A 19,406-nucleotide genomic window follows, 5' to 3' on the forward strand; every position below is an offset into this window, starting at 1 on the left:
TGTACCCGTTTAGTACACGGCCGTTTTCGTACCCACTCTCCAACCTGGATATCAGCCTCCGAGGCCGGGCTATAACCCATGCATGTTTCCATATTTGGAACCACATGGCCCCTAAAGAAAATTCAAAAACTCTACTCACCTTCTATGTTGTAAGTTTTCCATTTCGAAATATAATCTTGTCTCGTAAAATGGAAAAATTAAAATCTTGGTTAGTTATTTTTATGTTTTTAATTGCCTAATTACATAACTCTGCGGCGTACCTAACATCCACCTCTCTGGGCAGCCCAGTTGCAAAGATCGCACCGACGTATGTCTCATAGTTGTGAAAATAAAATCCTGTAAAGGTTAAGAAAAAAAATTCACTGTGGCTTAGCTTGGTTAAGCCCGGTAATTGCGAAAGCAATATCCGTACATACGCCATGGTTCAGCTGGGAGTGTAGCTTGTGATGGTGCTTGTGGTTAGAATTGTGGCGATGCATCTGTTATACAATCCAATCCAATGCAATTCAATCCAATGTAATTTAATGTAATCTAATGTAATGTAATCTAATCTATTCTAATCCAATCCAGTCCAGTACAATCCAGTCCAGTCAGGCCGCCGTTCATGTGCACCGCCGTCGCGCACGGACGGCGCGAGATCGCGAAGCAATGTTAAGCCGCTGGTGGTTGGCACAGCTACTGCTTTCTAGCGACGTGAGTCGAGCCTAATCTCTTCAGCGTAACGCCACAATCGCGCTCCTAGCGGAGAGCGCAGGAGTTAGGCGCCGGTGGTGGCACCGCCGCGACTTGCGACGGCGCGAGTCGGTCGCCCTTCTCTTCGGCGTGACGTCACAAAGCACCTGTTGCGCTCCTAGCCGAGAGCGCAGGAGTTAGGCGCCGGTGGTGGCACCGCCGCGGCTTGTGACGGCGCGAGTCGGTCGCCCTTCTCTTCGGCGTGATGTCACACATGACGTCAACTAAAGGTCAATGGTGGCTCCGCTGCGCCACGGCAAAGGCTGAAAGTGCAAGTAGTAAAGCTTTCGCTTTAAAAATTGGCGGGGGCTTAGCTTTCGTTAAGCCATGTAAGTTGCGAAAGCAGGTGTTTTATACTGCATATGCAGCGCCTCTAGCGGGAGGAGCGCGGCGCGCCGTGCCAAAGCGGCTGCCGTTGCCCGACGAGCCGAGTTGGTAGCCCGTCTCTCCCTCCTGGTATGGCGTCACGCCATAACATCACTAGCGCTTCTAGCGGGAAGAGCGCGGCGCGCCGTGGCAACCGACCGCCGTTGCCCAACGAGCCGAGTTGGTAGCCCGTCTCTCCCTCCTGGTATGGCGTCACGCCATAACGTCACTAGCGCTTCTAGCGGGAAGAGCGCGGCGCGCCGTGGCAACCGGCCGCCGTTGCCCAACGAGCCGAGTTGGTAGCCCGTCTCTCCCTCCTGGTATGGCGTCACGCCATAACGTCACTAGCGCTTCTAGCGGGAAGAGCGCGGCGCGCCGTGGCAACCGGCCGCCGTTGCCCAACGAGCCGAGTTGGTAGCCCGTCTCTCCCTCCTGGTATGGCGTCACGCCATAACGTCACTAGCGCTTCTAGCGGGAAGAGCGCGGCGCGCCGTGGCAACCGGCCGCCGTTGCCCAACGAGCCGAACTGGTAGCCCGTCTCTCCCTCCTGGTATGGCGTCACGCCATAACGTCACTAGCGCTTCTAGCGGGAAGAGCGCGGCGCGCCGTGGCAACCGGCCGCCGTTGCCCAACGAGCCGAGTTGGTAGCCCGTCTCTCCCTCCTGGTATGGCGTCACGCCATAACGTCACTAGCGCTTCTAGCGGGAAGAGCGCGGCGCGCCGTGGCAACCGGCCGCCGTTGCCCAACGAGCCGAGTTGGTAGCCCGTCTCTCCCTCCTGGTATGGCGTCACGCCATCACGTCACTAGCGCTTCTAGCGAGAAGAGCGCGGCGCGCCGTGGCAACCGGCCGCCGTTGCCCAACGAGCCGAGTTGGTAGCCCGTCTCTCCCTCCTGGTATGGCGTCACGCCATAACGTCACTAGCGCTTCTAGCGGGAAGAGCGCGGCGCGCCGTGGCAACCGGCCGCCGTTGCCCAACGAGCCGAGTTGGTAGCCCGTCTCTCCCTCCTGGTATGGCGTCACGCCATAACGTCACTAGCGCTTCTAGCGGGAAGAGCGCGGCGCGCCGTGGCAACCGGCCGCCGTTGCCCAACGAGCCGAGTTGGTAGCCCGTCTCTCCCTCCTGGTATGGCGTCACGCCATAACGTCACTAGCGCTTCTAGCGGGAAGAGCGCGGAGCGCCGTGGCAACCGGCCGCCGTTGCCCAACGAGCCGAGCTGGTAGCCCGTCTCTCCCTCCTGGTATGGCGTCACGCCATAACGTCACTAGCGCTTCTAGCGGAAAGAGCGCGGCGCGCCGTGGCAACCGGCCGCCGTTGCCCAACGAGCCGAGTTGGTAGCCCGTCTCTCCCTCCTGGTATGGCGTCACGCCATAACGTCACTAGCGCTTCTAGCGGGAAGAGCGCGGCGCGCCGTGGCAACCGGCCGCCGTTGCCCAACGAGCCGAGTTGTTAGCCCGTCTCTCCCTCCTGGTATGGCGTCACGCCATAACGTCACTAGCGCTTCTAGCGAGAAGAGCGCGGCGCGCCGTGGCAACCGGCCGCCGTTGCCCAACGAGCCGAGTTGGTAGCCCGTCTCTCCCTCCTGGTATGGCGTCACGCCATAACGTCACTAGCGCTTCTAGCGGGAAGAGCGCGGCGCGCCGTGGCAACCGGCCGCCCTTGCCCAACGAGCCGAGTTGGTAGCCCGTCTCTCCCTCCTGGTATGGCGTCACGCCATAACGTCACTAGCGCTTCTAGCGGGAAGAGCGCGGCGCGCCGTGGCAACCGGCCGCCGTTGCCCAACGAGCCGAGTTGGTAGCCCGTCTCTCCCTCCTGGTATGGCGTCACGCCATAACGTCACTAGCGCTTCTAGCGGGAAGAGCGCGGCGCGCCGTGGCAACCGGCCGCCGTTGCCCAACGAGCCGAGTTGGTAGCCCGTCTCTCCCTCCTGGTATGGCGTCACGCCATAACATCACTAGCGCTTCTAGCGGGAAGAGCGCGGCGCGCCGTGGCAACCGACCGCCGTTGCCCAACGAGCCGAGTTGGTAGCCCGTCTCTCCCTCCTGGTATGGCGTCACGCCATAACGTCACTAGCGCTTCTAGCGGGAAGAGCGCGGCGCGCCGTGGCAACCGGCCGCCGTTGCCCAACGAGCCGAGTTGGTAGCCCGTCTCTCCCTCCTGGTATGGCGTCACGCCATAACGTCACTAGCGCTTCTAGCGGGAAGAGCGCGGCGCGCCGTGGCAACCGGCCGCCGTTGCCCAACGAGCCGAGTTGGTAGCCCGTCTCTCCCTCCTGGTATGGCGTCACGCCATAACGTCACTAGCGCTTCTAGCGGGAAGAGCGCGGCGCGCCGTGGCAACCGGCCGCCGTTGCCCAACGAGCCGAACTGGTAGCCCGTCTCTCCCTCCTGGTATGGCGTCACGCCATAACGTCACTAGCGCTTCTAGCGGGAAGAGCGCGGCGCGCCGTGGCAACCGGCCGCCGTTGCCCAACGAGCCGAGTTGGTAGCCCGTCTCTCCCTCCTGGTATGGCGTCACGCCATAACGTCACTAGCGCTTCTAGCGGGAAGAGCGCGGCGCGCCGTGGCAACCGGCCGCCGTTGCCCAACGAGCCGAGTTGGTAGCCCGTCTCTCCCTCCTGGTATGGCGTCACGCCATCACGTCACTAGCGCTTCTAGCGAGAAGAGCGCGGCGCGCCGTGGCAACCGGCCGCCGTTGCCCAACGAGCCGAGTTGGTAGCCCGTCTCTCCCTCCTGGTATGGCGTCACGCCATAACGTCACTAGCGCTTCTAGCGGGAAGAGCGCGGCGCGCCGTGGCAACCGGCCGCCGTTGCCCAACGAGCCGAGTTGGTAGCCCGTCTCTCCCTCCTGGTATGGCGTCACGCCATAACGTCACTAGCGCTTCTAGCGGGAAGAGCGCGGCGCGCCGTGGCAACCGGCCGCCGTTGCCCAACGAGCCGAGTTGGTAGCCCGTCTCTCCCTCCTGGTATGGCGTCACGCCATAACGTCACTAGCGCTTCTAGCGGGAAGAGCGCGGAGCGCCGTGGCAACCGGCCGCCGTTGCCCAACGAGCCGAGCTGGTAGCCCGTCTCTCCCTCCTGGTATGGCGTCACGCCATAACGTCACTAGCGCTTCTAGCGGAAAGAGCGCGGCGCGCCGTGGCAACCGGCCGCCGTTGCCCAACGAGCCGAGTTGGTAGCCCGTCTCTCCCTCCTGGTATGGCGTCACGCCATAACGTCACTAGCGCTTCTAGCGGGAAGAGCGCGGCGCGCCGTGGCAACCGGCCGCCGTTGCCCAACGAGCCGAGTTGTTAGCCCGTCTCTCCCTCCTGGTATGGCGTCACGCCATAACGTCACTAGCGCTTCTAGCGAGAAGAGCGCGGCGCGCCGTGGCAACCGGCCGCCGTTGCCCAACGAGCCGAGTTGGTAGCCCGTCTCTCCCTCCTGGTATGGCGTCACGCCATAACGTCACTAGCGCTTCTAGCGGGAAGAGCGCGGCGCGCCGTGGCAACCGGCCGCCCTTGCCCAACGAGCCGAGTTGGTAGCCCGTCTCTCCCTCCTGGTATGGCGTCACGCCATAACGTCACTAGCGCTTCTAGCGGGAAGAGCGCGGCGCGCCGTGGCAACCGGCCGCCGTTGCCCAACGAGCCGAGTTGGTAGCCCGTCTCTCCCTCCTGGTATGGCGTCACGCCATAACGTCACTAGCGCTTCTAGCGGGAAGAGCGCGGCGCGCCGTGGCAACCGGCCGCCGTTGCCCAACGAGCCGAGTTGGTAGCCCGTCTCTCCCTCCTGGTATGGCGTCACGCCATAACGTCACTAGCGCTTCTAGCGGGAAGAGCGCGGCGCGCCGTGGCAACCGGCCGCCGTTGCCCAACGAGCCGAGCTGGTAGCCCGTCTCTCCCTCCTGGTATGGCGTCACGCCATAACGTCACTAGCGCTTCTAGCGGGAAGAGCGCGGCGCGCCGTGGCAACCGGCCGCCGTTGCCCAACGAGCCGAGTTGGTAGCCCGTCTCTCCCTCCTGGTATGGCGTCACGCCATAACGTCACTAGCGCTTCTAGCGGGAAGAGCGCGGCGCGCCGTGGCAACCGGCCGCCGTTGCCCAACGAGCCGAGTTGGTAGCCCGTCTCTCCCTCCTGGTATGGCGTCACGCCATAACGTCACTAGCGCTTCTAGCGGGAAGAGCGCGGCGCGCCGTGGCAACCGGCCGCCGTTGCCCAACGAGCCGAGTTGGTAGCCCGTCTCTCCCTCCTGGTATGGCGTCACGCCATAACGTCACTAGCGCTTCTAGCGGGAAGAGCGCGGCGCGCCGGGGCAACCGGCCGCCGTTGCCCAACGAGCCGAGCTGGTAGCCCGTCTCTCCCTCCTGGTATGGCGTCACGCCATAACGTCACTAGCGCTTCTAGCGGGAAGAGCGCGGCGCGCCGTGGCAACCGGCCGCCGTTGCCCAACGAGCCGAGTTGGTAGCCCGTCTCTCCCTCCTGGTATGGCGTCACGCCATAACGTCACTAGCGCTTCTAGCGGGAAGAGCGCGGCGCGCCGCGGCAACCGGCCGCCGTTGCCCAACGAGCCGAGTTGGTAGCCCGTCTCTCCCTCCTGGTATGGCGTCACACCATAACGTCACTAGCGCTTCTAGCGAGAAGAGCGCGGCGCGCCGTGGCAACCGGCCGCCGTTGCCCAACGAGCCGAGTTGGTAGCCCGTCTCTCCCTCCTGGTATGGCGTCACGCCATAACGTCACTAGCGCTTCTAGCGGGAAGAGCGCGGCGCGCCGTGGCAACCGGCCGCCCTTGCCCAACGAGCCGAGTTGGTAGCCCGTCTCTCCCTCCTGGTATGGCGTCACGCCATAACGTCACTAGCGCTTCTAGCGGGAAGAGCGCGGCGCGCCGTGGCAACCGGCCGCCGTTGCCCAACGAGCCGAGTTGGTAGCCCGTCTCTCCCTCCTGGTATGGCGTCACGCCATAACGTCACTAGCGCTTCTAGCGGGAAGAGCGCGGCGCGCCGTGGCAACCGGCCGCCGTTGCCCAACGAGCCGAGCTGGTAGCCCGTCTCTCCCTCCTGGTATGGCGTCACGCCATAACGTCACTAGCGCTTCTAGCGGGAAGAGCGCGGCGCGCCGTGGCAACCGGCCGCCGTTGCCCAACGAGCCGAGTTGGTAGCCCGTCTCTCCCTCCTGGTATGGCGTCACGCCATAACGTCAATAGCGCTTCTAGCGGGAAGAGCGCGGCGCGCCGTGGCAACCGGCCGCCGTTGCCCAACGAGCCGAGTTGGTAGCCCGTCTCTCCCTCCTGGTATGGCGTCACGCCATAACGTCACTAGCGCTTCTAGCGGGAAGAGCGCGGCGCGCCGTGGCAACCGGCCGCCGTTGCCCAACGAGCCGAGTTGGTAGCCCGTCTCTCCCTCCTGGTATGGCGTCACGCCATAACGTCACTAGCGCTTCTAGCGGGAAGAGCGCGGCGCGCCGTGGCAACCGGCCGCCGTTGCCCAACGAGCCGAGTTGGTAGCCCGTCTCTCCCTCCTGGTATGGCGTCACGCCATAACGTCACTAGCGCTTCTAGCGGGAAGAGCGCGGCGCGCCGTGGCAGCCGGCCGCCGTTGCCCAACGAGCCGAGTTGGTAGCCCGTCTCTCCCTCCTGGTATGGCGTCACGCCATAACGTCACTAGCGCTTCTAGCGGGAAGAGCGCGGCGCGCCGTGGCAACCGGCCGCCGTTGCCCAACGAGCCGAGTTGGTAGCCCGTCTCTCCCTCCTGGTATGGCGTCACGCCATAACGTCACTAGCGCTTCTAGCGGGAAGAGCGCGGCGCGCCGTGGCAACCGGCCGCCGTTGCCCAACGAGCCGAGTTAGTAGCCCGTCTGTCCCTCCTGGTATGGCGTCACGCCATAACGTCACTAGCGCTTCTAGCGGGAAGAGCGCGGCGCGCCGTGGCAACCGGCCGCCGTTGCCCAACGAGCCGAGTTGGTAGCCCGTCTCTCCCTCCTGGTATGGCGTCACGCCATAACGTCACTAGCGCTTCTAGCGGGAAGAGCGCGGCGCGCCGTGGCAACCGGCCGCCGTTGCCCAACGAGCCGAGTTGGTAGCCCGTCTCTCCCTCCTGGTATGACGTCACGCTGGGACATCACTAGGCATGATATGACGTCAGGGGTCATTCTAAAGGTCAAACGTGCCAGGTGGCCGCCGCTACGCGAAATGCCGTTCTTGGGAGTAGTATTGCTTTCGCAGTAAAATTCACCTTGTATATCAAATCTTTCCCACTACCACTTTCCATGAAATTCAGTATGCCCCAGGGGATAACGGATGTTTTTTTTTTAACTGTTTACAGATTGTTACTTTAAAACCTGCGAGAGATACTCCTGTGAGGTCTGTGCAGCTGTATTTCGCAGCGAGGCTGGCATTATCTAATACGTGACCGAGATCAGTGATTAAACGTTTGATTAACTAAATTAGCTAATCAACTTTTTTTACTTCTGATTTCAACGGTCGACTGTATAGTAAGAAATTGAAGGCTGTCAACATAGAAGCTCCGTCCAGTTTTTAAATTTTATTTATCGGGAATGTATTTCGAAATGTTTAACGTCGAAAATACACGTTTTGAGCTTTTTAAGTTGGCTTGCCGCAATGCACATTGCGGAAAATACTGGGCGTAGTATTTTCGCGGAAAATCAGTTAACTGCGTCTGCGGAATAAAACAGACAAACGGTTTCCGTATTTGCTGCATTACAATTGCGAGCTACGCAATATTAAAGATATGCATTGCGGGAAAACACTTTACGAGCTAAAATATGCGTATTTTTGACGTTAAATATTTTGAACTGCATTGCCGATAAATAAAAGTTAAAAAACTAGAGTCAGCTTTTTTGTCAACGGCCTTCAATTTCTTGGTATAATGTTGGCACCTAAAATAGAAAATAGCCTGTGGGGACTTTATTAGGGCGAAGTCGCTGTAAGGTGCGATACGGTCGGTGTCGACAATTTCACGACCTCGGCGACGGTGATCAGTGAACAGCGCAAGGTGTTCGATTAGGTAATTTTCTGGTGATATTGCCTTTAGAATGTGCTAAGTACCTTGTAGTGGCATAACCAGAAATATTTTTCAGGGGGTATTACACGCCACCCATAAGAAAAATAAAAAGAAAGAGCCTGCGCCCAAGCATTATCTTAGTAGCTTTTCTGCTTTAATAAGGCCGAAGAGTTAGTTGTTTTATTTACTGTAATATCTATATGAATATACGACTGCGTGCACGACTCCGAAGACTTGATTCATAAAGAACATTCATTTTCTCACGCAGAAAAATTCACTGGTGCGAAAAATCGCGCCTAGTAACAATGTTTCTGCATAATATACAACATAAAAATTTCTGTTCTACAGCCAAGTCAGAAATGGGAACGAATGACATTTCTCAAGACTTCTACCCCATGCATGTGAACATAATCCCGGCCGCAGAGGCCCTTTTAAAAAAAAAGCTGCTTTTTGATTTTGGCCATAGTTTATGATCATTTGAGGACAATGCAAAGGATGAAAAAGCCGGACGGCTTTTAAAGGTATGTTCAATTGGGTGAACTGTGCCTTCGTTTGACAGCCATACGTCGTACGATGGCGAAGAAGAAGGACAATTTTCTGCAATAACTGCCGCTTCCTCTTATACAGCCGCGACAAAGTACAGTCTTTGTCAAAAGTTTAGAGCCCAGGGGGTTTTCTTCTAAGCAGTGTAGTAAGGCTAGTGTGGGATTCATGGGAGGCCTAACGATTGGAGGGGGCAGGACCAGAAATCTTCTTACTTTCAGGAGATTTTGATCACTAAGGGTGCATTACAAGCCTCTTGGTGTGGCTCAGAAGCAAGCCCCCTGGGCTCCAAACTTTTGACAAAGGCTGTACATTGATGTTTTCGGGCATAAACCCCCACTCTTCTTATTTTTGTTTTCACATTTCCATACATAGATGCAGTGTGAAAATAGCATGGGCGAAAAAAAATCGTCAAAAGAAGGGGGTGGAGGTGGAAAAAATTTCGGGGGATGTTCTGACGCCAAACATATCCCCCCTGACTGCGCCCCTGACAGGAAGCACAAAGAACCAGCACATCACCCAAATGCGTACGCTTAATTCATTAAAAGAAGGGAACCACGTGGAAGATTCTCTGATGCCGTCATGAGCGCAAGCAATTGCACGCGAACGTCCTGCGCTTACGGCTTATTACACTGTGGTGGATAAACTACGCTGGGCCATTTTCGCCTGTACAGCGTATAAAAGGCGACTTATTACCTGGATCAAACGAAACTCATAAAATTACATTTCAAGAATTCAGCTTAAGAAATTGAAATACCAGTACAGTTGAATTTTTACCACAACCGCGCATCGCAAGGGATCTTTTTGTTTAGGACGCTGAAGAAGTACCAGGGGGAACAATAGAACAAGAACAGGTCGCAATCCATGAACAATACTTAACGACGATAGCACAACGAACTAAATGTACATTAGAAGGATGAATGCCAGAGAAGCAAGAAGTTCACTCGGCACTATCGATGCAACATTGTGAGACGACAATCGTATCTACCCCCGATGTATTCAGTGAAGTAATAGTGGTTTAAAAGAATAGGTTCTGTCATTAATCTACATTACTTGGAGTGAGCATTCTTCCTCTCTGATGCATGTATAGGCGAAGTGCGCGTCTATTTTCTCTCATTTGGAATATCATTGTGTTGGTACCGCCGGCCTTCAATTGTCTTTTCTCGCGTTTGTTTCGGGCAGAGAGGATACATAACAGAAACTTTAAAAGGCATGCTGTAGACTTTGACTGCTCCAAATGATCCAGCCACCAAAAATCGCTTCCCAAAAAAATACAGCAATGTTATCAGAATCTTGAGTTGAGCTAGAAATTCTTGGAAATCTCCCTTAGCCGAATAGTTACTAAGCCTCATCCTTCTTAGCTAATGATGATATTCCGTTCACTAAATAGACATGCGTTTAAACAGCCTACAACCGGCATCTTACACCTCCATTGGATACGAGACTGCTTTGTCATGCGCGTGACGTTTTCCAAAACAAGCATTCGTAAATTACAGGATCTATATAGGATGTATGTTCGCCTTAAGGGAATGCAGCCATAATATAATATAAACCTGAAAAATATATATAGCACCATGCCTGCCGCGATTGTCAAGTCTGAAAGGGACGCAGCTGGCAGGCGTGCACTTTCGCACTGAGCCCGCGTGCGTCTGTCCACGAAAATGAGTTCGTCAAGCGCTGGCACAAACTCGCGTCATTTTTTAATACTTTAAGATTTCGGTGCAAGCATTCGCTTACTTTTAGGCTTTCTTTTTGTGGCAGCATGTTCGAAGTACCGTTAAAGAAATCATCGCGAGCCGTTGTTTACCCGGGACAAGGCCGAGAGAAATCAGATATAAATGATCCCGAAATCTGGTCTGACGTGGTCAAAAGAGACCGCTGTAATTCGGATGCCGCGATAGTCTTCGTTTCGTCGTCTAGGAGGCGCTAGTTTTCCTAATGGTGCAGCCTGGAATCGAGTGTTATTAAATATCCGGGACCTCGAACGGCGCGACCGGTTGCAGAAGTAGGGCACTGCCGGAGAGTTCGATGGACAGCAGCTCCCTCGTACTCGACATCCAGCTGTGCTTGTGGTGTAGTGGTTATCACATCCGCCTAACACGCGGAAGGTCCCAGGTTCGATCCCTGGCAGGCACACGTTCTTTTTTATTCTTGCTCCGCAGTCATGCAGCTACTGTAATGTTTAACAGCCGGAAGATGCATTTGTACAGAACTTTGGGCCAATTGGTATCGATACATCTTGAAAACGTAGCAGCACGAAAAAACGGGGAAAAAATAGACACAGGTACGACAGCAGCACAAAAAAACGGGGACAAAATAGACACAGGTACGACACGACATATGCTGTCGTACCTGTGTCTATTTTGTCCCCGTTTTTTCGTGCTGCTACGTTTTCAAGATGGATCAATACCAACTGGCCCAAACTTCGGTGCTTTTGCATAGTATTTCTTCTACAAAGTGCAGCTTATGTCCTGTCGTACCTGTGTCTATGTTGTCCCCGTTTTTTCGTGCTGCTACGTTTTCAAGATGCATTTGGGCTATGAGGTACGTTGTAGTCCAGAACTCCAGATTAATTTTTACCATCTGCACCTCTTAACATGCGCTGTCTTCATGCAGCGCGCAGGCGTTTTTGTATTTCACTGCCACTGAAATATGGCCGCCGCGGCTGGTATCGAAGATTTCACCTCGAGGTCATCGCCCGAACGCCAAACGCATTGAACCACCGCGGCATCTCGTAGTGTTGATACATTAATATCGAGTAAAGGATTCATAATTGTCGGGCTAATTTGCCAAAAACTCCTCCACTACGTAAAAGGACAAATATTCTGCTTTTGTCAAGAGCAGAGCGTCTGCCAAGTATACTTTACTCGAAACACCTTCTTAGGCGGTTGACATTTTCGCTCCCGTTTCGAAAAGTACAGAGCTTTTCGATTTTAACTCGATTTACCGGAACTTCGTTCGACAGCAGCTTCCTTGTACTGTACCCTCAGCTGTTCTTGTGGTGTAGTTCCGGCGGATGGAGGTGTAATGAAGGGCGCATTCTGTAATCACTTCAAGCTATGCTGGGTCATTCGCGAAAAGCCGAAAGGGGCTTCCATAGTGGATTCTTACCACTTATGCGGAAACTTGACGAAGAAGTCAAAACACTGCTTGAACAGACCATTTCCGTGAAAGTAGAGGACGCTACAGATGCGTTGCCAGCCGGTAAATCTCCTGGCCCTGACGGCCTGGGAGCAGCTTTCCACAAAACTTTCAAAATTTCCATGGCCTAGATTCTGCAAAAAGTTGTCGTTGAAAATTATGAGAAAAAACGTGTTTCGCTGTCCTTCCCATCTTCGCACATAGTGTTTATTCCTAAAACACATGATCCTGAAATGCGCCTGTTGGTTGGGTATTATCGCCCGATAAGCCTCACTAACGTCGGCTAAAAAATTTTCATGAAGATTTTGGGGAAAATATTGCAGGGTGTGATAACTTTGCTTGTAGGCACGCACCAAACGCGTGGCATAAAAGGTCGAAGTATTGCGAGTAACATACACGTAGCGCGGCCCATACTACAATACTACGAATCTTTTGATGACCGAGTGGCGATGATACAACGAGATCTGGCAAAAGCCTTTGACCGTGTTTCTCACCGTGTCCTGTTTGCCGTATTAGAACATGCAAATGTTGGTCAAATAATAATAGAGGGTGTTGGATTGGCAGACGCAAAGTGTACGACTCGGATTGTTGTGAACGGCGAACTGACTGACAGCCTGAAGGCGCAATCTTCTGTAAGGCAGGGTTTCCCCCTTCGCCATTGTTCTTCGCGGCCTATCTTGAACCACTTTGCTTGGCCATCCGGAATAAGGAATAAGTTATATTCGACAGGTCTAGCAAAAGAACAGCAGTTCGCAATCAATGGCGCGGTGCTGGAAGTAGTGAGAGAATATGTCTATTTAGGGCAGGTAGTGACAGCTGATCCGGATCATGAGAGGGAAATAACTAGAAGAATAACAATGGGGTGGAGCGCATAGGGCAGGTTCTCTCAGATCATGAATGGCAGTTTACCAATATCCCTCAAGAGAAAAGTATACAACAGCTGTATCTTACCAGCACTCACCTATGGGGCAGAAACGTGGAGGCTAACAAAGAGGGTTCAGCTTAAGTTAAGGACAACGCAGCGAGCTATGAAAAGAAAATGATAGGTGTAACGTTAAGCGATTGGAATGACATCCTAGATGAAATCAAGAGGAAGAAGTGGGCCTGGGCGGGGCATGTTATGCGAAGGGAAGATAACCGCTGCTCCTTAAGGGTAACGGAGTGGATTCCAAGAAAAGGAAAGCGTAGCAGGGGGCGGCAGAAAGTTAGGTGGGCGAGTGAGATTAAGAAATTTGCGGGAACACGGTGGCCGCAACTGGCGAAAGACAGGGTTAATTGGAGAGACATGGGAGAGGCTTTTGCCCTGCAGTGGGCGTAGTCAGGGTGATGATGATTATGATGATGAACGAGTTTCAGGCTACAATCGGCGCACGTAAAAATCGTGGCTTGTGCTGATGACATCGCTGTCTTTTGTGCAAATAGAGAAAGTATTTGTGAGGCCACGAAGATAGTACACATATTTTGTAGCTGCACAGGGGCCCAGAAGAACTGGGAAAAAAGCAACGGGTTCTGGCACGGTAACTGGGATGTAACGCCTAAGCACTATTCTCGGATGCGCTGCTCCACCACTCCAGTGTCGTATTTAGGAGCACCCTTTGACTCTTACCGGGACCCAGATCCGTACTGGCATGACCAAGCATCCAGGGCCAAGGAAAGGATGATGCATGGCAAGAAAGACATTTATCCATGTTTTTGTATGCGACTATATGTAACCTGTTCACTATTGCTAAAGTGTGGTTCATCATTCATCACATGATGAATGCGCTCAGCGCTTCCCGGGGCAAGCGTTCAAAAAATGCATCGCGTTTTAGCCTTTTTATTTAGACTTCGAATTGGGAAGGACGAGTAGAAGAAACTTACTTCTTTCTGTGAAGAGAGGTGAGCTCGGCCTTACGCACTTATTTCTGAGGCAAGTTGTCTAGCCTTTCTTATACCTTCGGGATCAAAACGATGTGTTCCTCCGAACCGTCATGCAAGTTCGGCTTGGTCGACTTCTACCTGACTTCCTTCTAAGTTCTCTAAATGTAAATGGTGCAATAAGAGGGTACCTTCAAGAAGTTACCTTCAAGAACTGAACAAATTACTAAATCGCACCTCAAAAACAACTATTACGACAATAATGAAAGATGGTATACCAATAGGTGGGGAGGAACTGTGTAATGAATTTAATAATTACTTTGTTAACATAACCAAAACGTTATGCTGTCCCTCCGACACACCTGTGGGTTACGCGTATAATACACCATGTATTCCGGAATCCCTGTTCATGTATCCCACTGATGAAGGTGAAATAGTGACAGTGTTTAGGAATCTAAGAAATAGCAGAGCTGAAGATAAAGATGGCTTTCAGATCAAACCCTTCAAATTTGCAGTTGACATACTAGCTCCAATACTAATGCATATCTATAATCTAGCCATAGAATCTGGCGTGTTTCCAAAAGAAATGCAGGTAGCAAAAGTGGCTGTCATTCACAAAGGTGGTGCTACCTCAGATATGGCTAACTACAGGCCTATTTGCATTCTTCCGATATTATCCAAAGGTCTGGAAAAGATTATTTATGTGAGAATAAATACTTTTCTAGTCAAACATTCAGTTTTATCAGAGAGTCAGTTTGGTTTCAGAAAACAAAGGTCCACGGAAACGGCACTAATTAAGCAAAAAGAAATAATAATAAATGCGTTTGAGGAAAAGCTCCTTGTACTAGGAATATTTGTTGATTTTTCCAAAGCATTTGACCTGCTTAATCATGCTTTACTGGTACATAAACTCAATAACTATGGAATTAGAGGTAACAGCTTATCTTTAATTGAATCATATCTGAAATATCGTAAACAAATGGTCTCCCTTAATAACACTATATCAACCTCGCAAGCTATCCTCTCTGGTGTACCACAAGGCAGCATTCTGGGCCCCCTATTATTTAATATTTACATTAATGATATATTTTCTGCTCCCCTTCCTGTCAACATAATAGCGTATGCAGACGACCTCACAATGCTTTCCTCAGGTAACACAGAAAGAGACCTGCTAGAACACGGCAATAAGTTCTTAGAATTCCTGCGTCAATGGTCCTTTAAGAACTACCTAAGGGTAAACATCACGAAGACCAAAGCAATAATATTCCGAGCTAAAAACAGAATGGTGCGTGCAAATTTTGACCTTTGGTTAGGAAACAAAAAAATTGATGTCGTGCCAGCTGTGAAATGTCTTGGTGTTGTTTGGACCGAATCACTTAATTGGGATAAACATACTGAGAATATCTGCGCTAAAATAAACAAGATTAATGGGATCCTATGCCGCCAGAGGCACACACTTCCGCCTAGAGTTAAATTATTAATTTACAATGCATTTATATTGCCACATATAACTTATTGTCTCATGGTCTGGGGGACAACAACCAAGCAAAACCAAATGAAAATTCTAATGGCGCAAAAACGAGCAATTAGATTAATAGCTAATGTGCCATGGTGTACTCATACGGCTTCCTACTTTGCAAGGTTCAGTATCATGAAACTCTCAGAGTTATTCCCATTCAAGGTAATCTCTATGTATAAAAATGCTGTTTCAACTAAGAATGATCTCCTCTTATCAAGTTTCAACCTCATTCGTTCGATTCCATCTTATAACACACGGAACAAAATGTCATGGTCCGTACCTTTCTGCCGCACTACATACGGTAAGCAGTCAGTGACATATAGTCTACCACACTACCTCAATATTCTGCACAAGAACAACATCATACTTGAAAAGACTTCACGGCATAAATTAATAACACTTATTCCTTTGTTCGAATGTGTTTGAATGTGTTCCTTTGTTTGAATGTGCATCATTTTGACATCATGATTAGAACATATATATATATATATATATATATATATATATATATATATAGCTTTGTGTATCTTCTTTCTACTTGATTTGTATCTCTGTTGATTATAAATGCGTTCCCTGTACATAAAAATTTTGAGCAGTTTCTTTTGTCCAATAATGTCGAGTGATAACAGAGGCATAACGTCATGCAAATGTTGATGTATATATTTTGTGGCTGTATTTTCCTTTGTGCTTGTGAGTGCGCTCTTCCACTGCTGTTGTGATTAGCTGCCAGGCGATAACGCCGGCAGGGGGCGCAGGGTGGCCCTCAAGCTGCACCAACGCAGCTTTTTGCCTTGCGTCCTCTCTCCTCTGTTACTGATGTAACCTTGTGAGAGTTAATAAAGATGTATATATGTATAAGTTGTGCTCGCGTACAAAATGCTGCATGTTCAGTTTTCCATCGAGTATTGGTGTTATGTCAAGAAAAAAAATTGTACGCCGTCTTAGTGGACACAATGCTCCCTCTACCGATATACCGTTTACCACACTATGCAGGCCCAGTAGTCGATGAACTTAAAAAAGTTAAGAAGATGCCAATATAACCATCGATCAAATCCTTATTCTTTAAACTCCACACTAATACCTTATCGGTGAAAACATGGGTGCACGATAAAGGTCTTTACGTCCCTTGGTCGAAGAATTCTTTCCTGTACCACAAACCTGAAACCTTTGAACATGCGTTTCTGGACTGTTGGGACACCATTTTTTTTCTGGGATGTTCTTCCGAGAACTTTGAAAAAAATAACTACCACCAGATGCATATGGCATAAGATTTTTACCCTTTCACGAAACAGATGATTCTCCATTTGATGCAATAATGCTCCTAGGCCTTCACAGCTTGTGGAAAGCCATAATGGAGTTTAACAATGCAGATGTACAAGCGAAACTTGTGCGGGAACATTTCATTCAACATGTTGTGCGATTCAGGGAATTGTTTAAGGCACTTCCTGAACAGCCGTAATGGATTGGTGTGCTTGACGGTTTGGTAATACTGAAAAAAATTAGCATACCGGGTCAGGCAAAGATGTGCTGGCACGTTTTTTATCGTTCATCGTGTCTGTTTCGGATGTCGAAGTCGGCAATAGAGAAAAAAATGCTTGTGGTGTAGTGGTAATCACATCCGCTTAACACGCGGAAGGTCCCAGGTTCGATCCCTGGCAGGCACGTGTCTTTTTTTCTTGCTCCACCGTCATGCTGCTAGTACATTGTAAATTGCGGTGTTGAATGCCCCGCAGCTACATTCGGGCTACGAGGGGAGCTGCAGTAGAAGCATCCAGACTGATTTAGAGCACCTGGACTTCTTTACCGCGCGCTAACACAACGCAGTGCACTGAAGTTTTCTATTTCATTGGCATTGAAATACGGCCGCCGCGGTCGGTATCGAACGCGTGACCTCAAGATCAGCAGCAGAAAGCCAGAGCCACTGAGCCACCGCACCGGGTTAGTTATGCCGGCGGTGTCTAAACTACATTATTTAGTAAAAGACATTTGATTATCATGAATAATATAATAAGAATTCCTGCACCACCTAGAAGAGTAAAGCGTCCGTCAAGTAGTTTGCCCAAAACGGCTCCCTCCATTTTTTTTTCATATAACAATTAGTCTATTACAACGCAGAACCTGACGGTTTTAATTGCGCGCCTCAGTAGTAGGCGGTTTCAGACCACCTAACCAATTGCAAAAAGTTCATTGCACTGTCAACTCCGTCGAAGCCCACTTCATAACTGTACCGAAGTAGTCGAATGGTTGTTCATCTAAGAGACGTGTATGCCCAGACTGAGTACGAACCGGAGTGGCACTCACTATTAGTGATGTGCTCTGCATTGCCTCTTTTCTAGTGCATGGTCTTTTCAATATGTACTGTTTACCACTGTTTTCATAATGGCTTGTATATAGTTCATGTACATAGAACATTACATCACTGTAATAAATACCATGTTGAAGAAAAAAAAAGCTGTGCCTGTGGTATAGTGGTCATCACATCCGCCTAACACGCGGAAGGCCCCAGGTTCGATTCCTGGCAGGCACATGATATTTTTGTTACTTTCATACTTAGATCACAACATCTGTGGTTAGTTTTTTGAAACCACGCAAGCGTGTTATCCTAAAATCCATTTTATTTAGAATTTCGTCTGATCACGTTTAGTTGCTCACATGAAGTAATAAAAGAAACAGCACAAAAATAGCCAAGAATAGAAGTGAATCATTTTAAGGATTGCAAACCGTAAGTGAGGATCAATTCGATAAAGGGTCGAGGTTATATATTTAGGCTGAAACCACACTTTTTCGCTCATACTTCTTCTGGACTGTCTCCAGTTCGTCGCAAAATAACCGCTTCGAACAAAGAGTTGAATAGTGTTCAATAGAAGGACCTATGGCTTTTGTATAGACTCTCTAAATAACGTACTGATCTTGTCCGGCATAGGGGCTCCATTATTTCGGAAGGATCTCATCGTATGGTCTATTTAATCATCTGTGTAAGGTATCTGTACTTAAGAGGCGCCGTAGTCTTTTATTTAAATGTGTGTGTGTGTCTGTAATTTTAGAGTTATTTATCTCTGTGCACTAAAATGAATCTAGAACGTGCTGGACACATTCATCAAGTGTACTTACGTGCTATACATCTACCATAATAAGGCTCCCTCTTTTTGAATAATATTTAGCTGTTTTCTAGCAATATTGTACGGAAGAGCAAAAATATTACTGCCAAATTTCTTCCTTACGTTATCCCACACTAGCAGTGGAACGTGCACAGGCATTTGAGCTGGAAGTGCGCGTAACAGTGCAAAAATGTTCGTATAATAGGCGTTGCTGGATAGGCTAGGCTAGATAGGCTATTTAAATGTCGAGGGAAAAGTGTAACTCGAATTGGTCAATTCTCTTGCAGTGCCGCAAGCCATTCAGAAATGCTGATCTTAGTCCGAAAGCCCTCTTTAGATAAGTCAACTCGTAGCATGATCTCCGAAAGTTTGTATGCTTACGGTGTTTCTGGGTTTGTGCCAAGTGAAGGTATTATGTAGAACGAAATGACATAAACATCCACAAATGGAATTCGAATCCGCGGCGACCCGAACAGATCAGCTTCTCAGGGCGCTGCGCGAGATCAGTAGACTCGGCCGCCGCCGAATACGCAATGTGGCAAATTGCTACACACTCTCGCCCTGTGCGTTGCACATCTTCTCCATTCAATAAGCCTAATACCAATATCAAACTAATATTCGGGCTTTGACTTAAGTGGCGGTAGTGACAGAAAGATACGCGCTACATACGATGGCATGAACGACGTTGTCACAGAAACAAGGCACTAAAGCAATACGTGTTGGCGACATTGCTTCAGAAACACGGCAATGCAGCATAGGACGCCGGCGTACTACATTTGCTAAATTCGCATTGACGATGAAAAAACTGAACACGCGCATAACTGGCTCCCCGGGTCAGTGGAAACCTCAATCGCACTTTGGGTTACGTGGCGGTGGTGTCCACTCGAGAAAAACTGCTTTCCCACAGTACGTCATGCTTAAAAATGCTAAACAGTCAGAAAGTTTTCTTCTGACAGAAAGTTTCGAAAAGATATCAGCTGGCGTTGTACTGACATTTACTTCCGTATGTCACAATCGCAAGGTGTTTTTTTCGTCACTCTTAAGCAATAACGTTAGAATTACATTCTTTCAACAAACTTTCCTTTGGAGATTATGTAGCAAGTCTGGCGGTCGCTTAAGCAGGTCCATGCATCGAGGCCTGCTAGCTCATTAGTAG

At 50.6% G+C, this 19,406-nt stretch overlaps 3 non-coding genes across 3 annotated transcripts; all 3 read left to right on the forward strand.

Annotated features, from left to right (window-relative positions):
• Window positions 1-10,698: 10,698 nt before the first annotated feature.
• TRNAV-AAC (transfer RNA valine (anticodon AAC)) lies at window positions 10,699-10,771 on the forward strand. Its single transcript has one exon. It is a non-coding gene; the product is annotated as a tRNA-Val (tRNA).
• Window positions 10,772-16,743: 5,972 nt separating this feature from the next.
• Window positions 16,744-16,816, forward strand: TRNAV-AAC (transfer RNA valine (anticodon AAC)). The gene has a single exon. It is a non-coding gene; the product is annotated as a tRNA-Val (tRNA).
• Window positions 16,817-17,606: 790 nt separating this feature from the next.
• Window positions 17,607-17,679, forward strand: TRNAV-AAC (transfer RNA valine (anticodon AAC)). The gene has a single exon. It is a non-coding gene; the product is annotated as a tRNA-Val (tRNA).
• The last annotated feature ends 1,727 nt before the right edge of the window (window positions 17,680-19,406 follow it).

Source organism: Amblyomma mixtum, chromosome 1 (genome assembly GCF_055824585.1).
Source record: "Amblyomma mixtum isolate Tamu chromosome 1, ASM5582458v1, whole genome shotgun sequence".
Classification (NCBI taxonomy): domain Eukaryota; kingdom Metazoa; phylum Arthropoda; class Arachnida; order Ixodida; family Ixodidae; genus Amblyomma; species Amblyomma mixtum.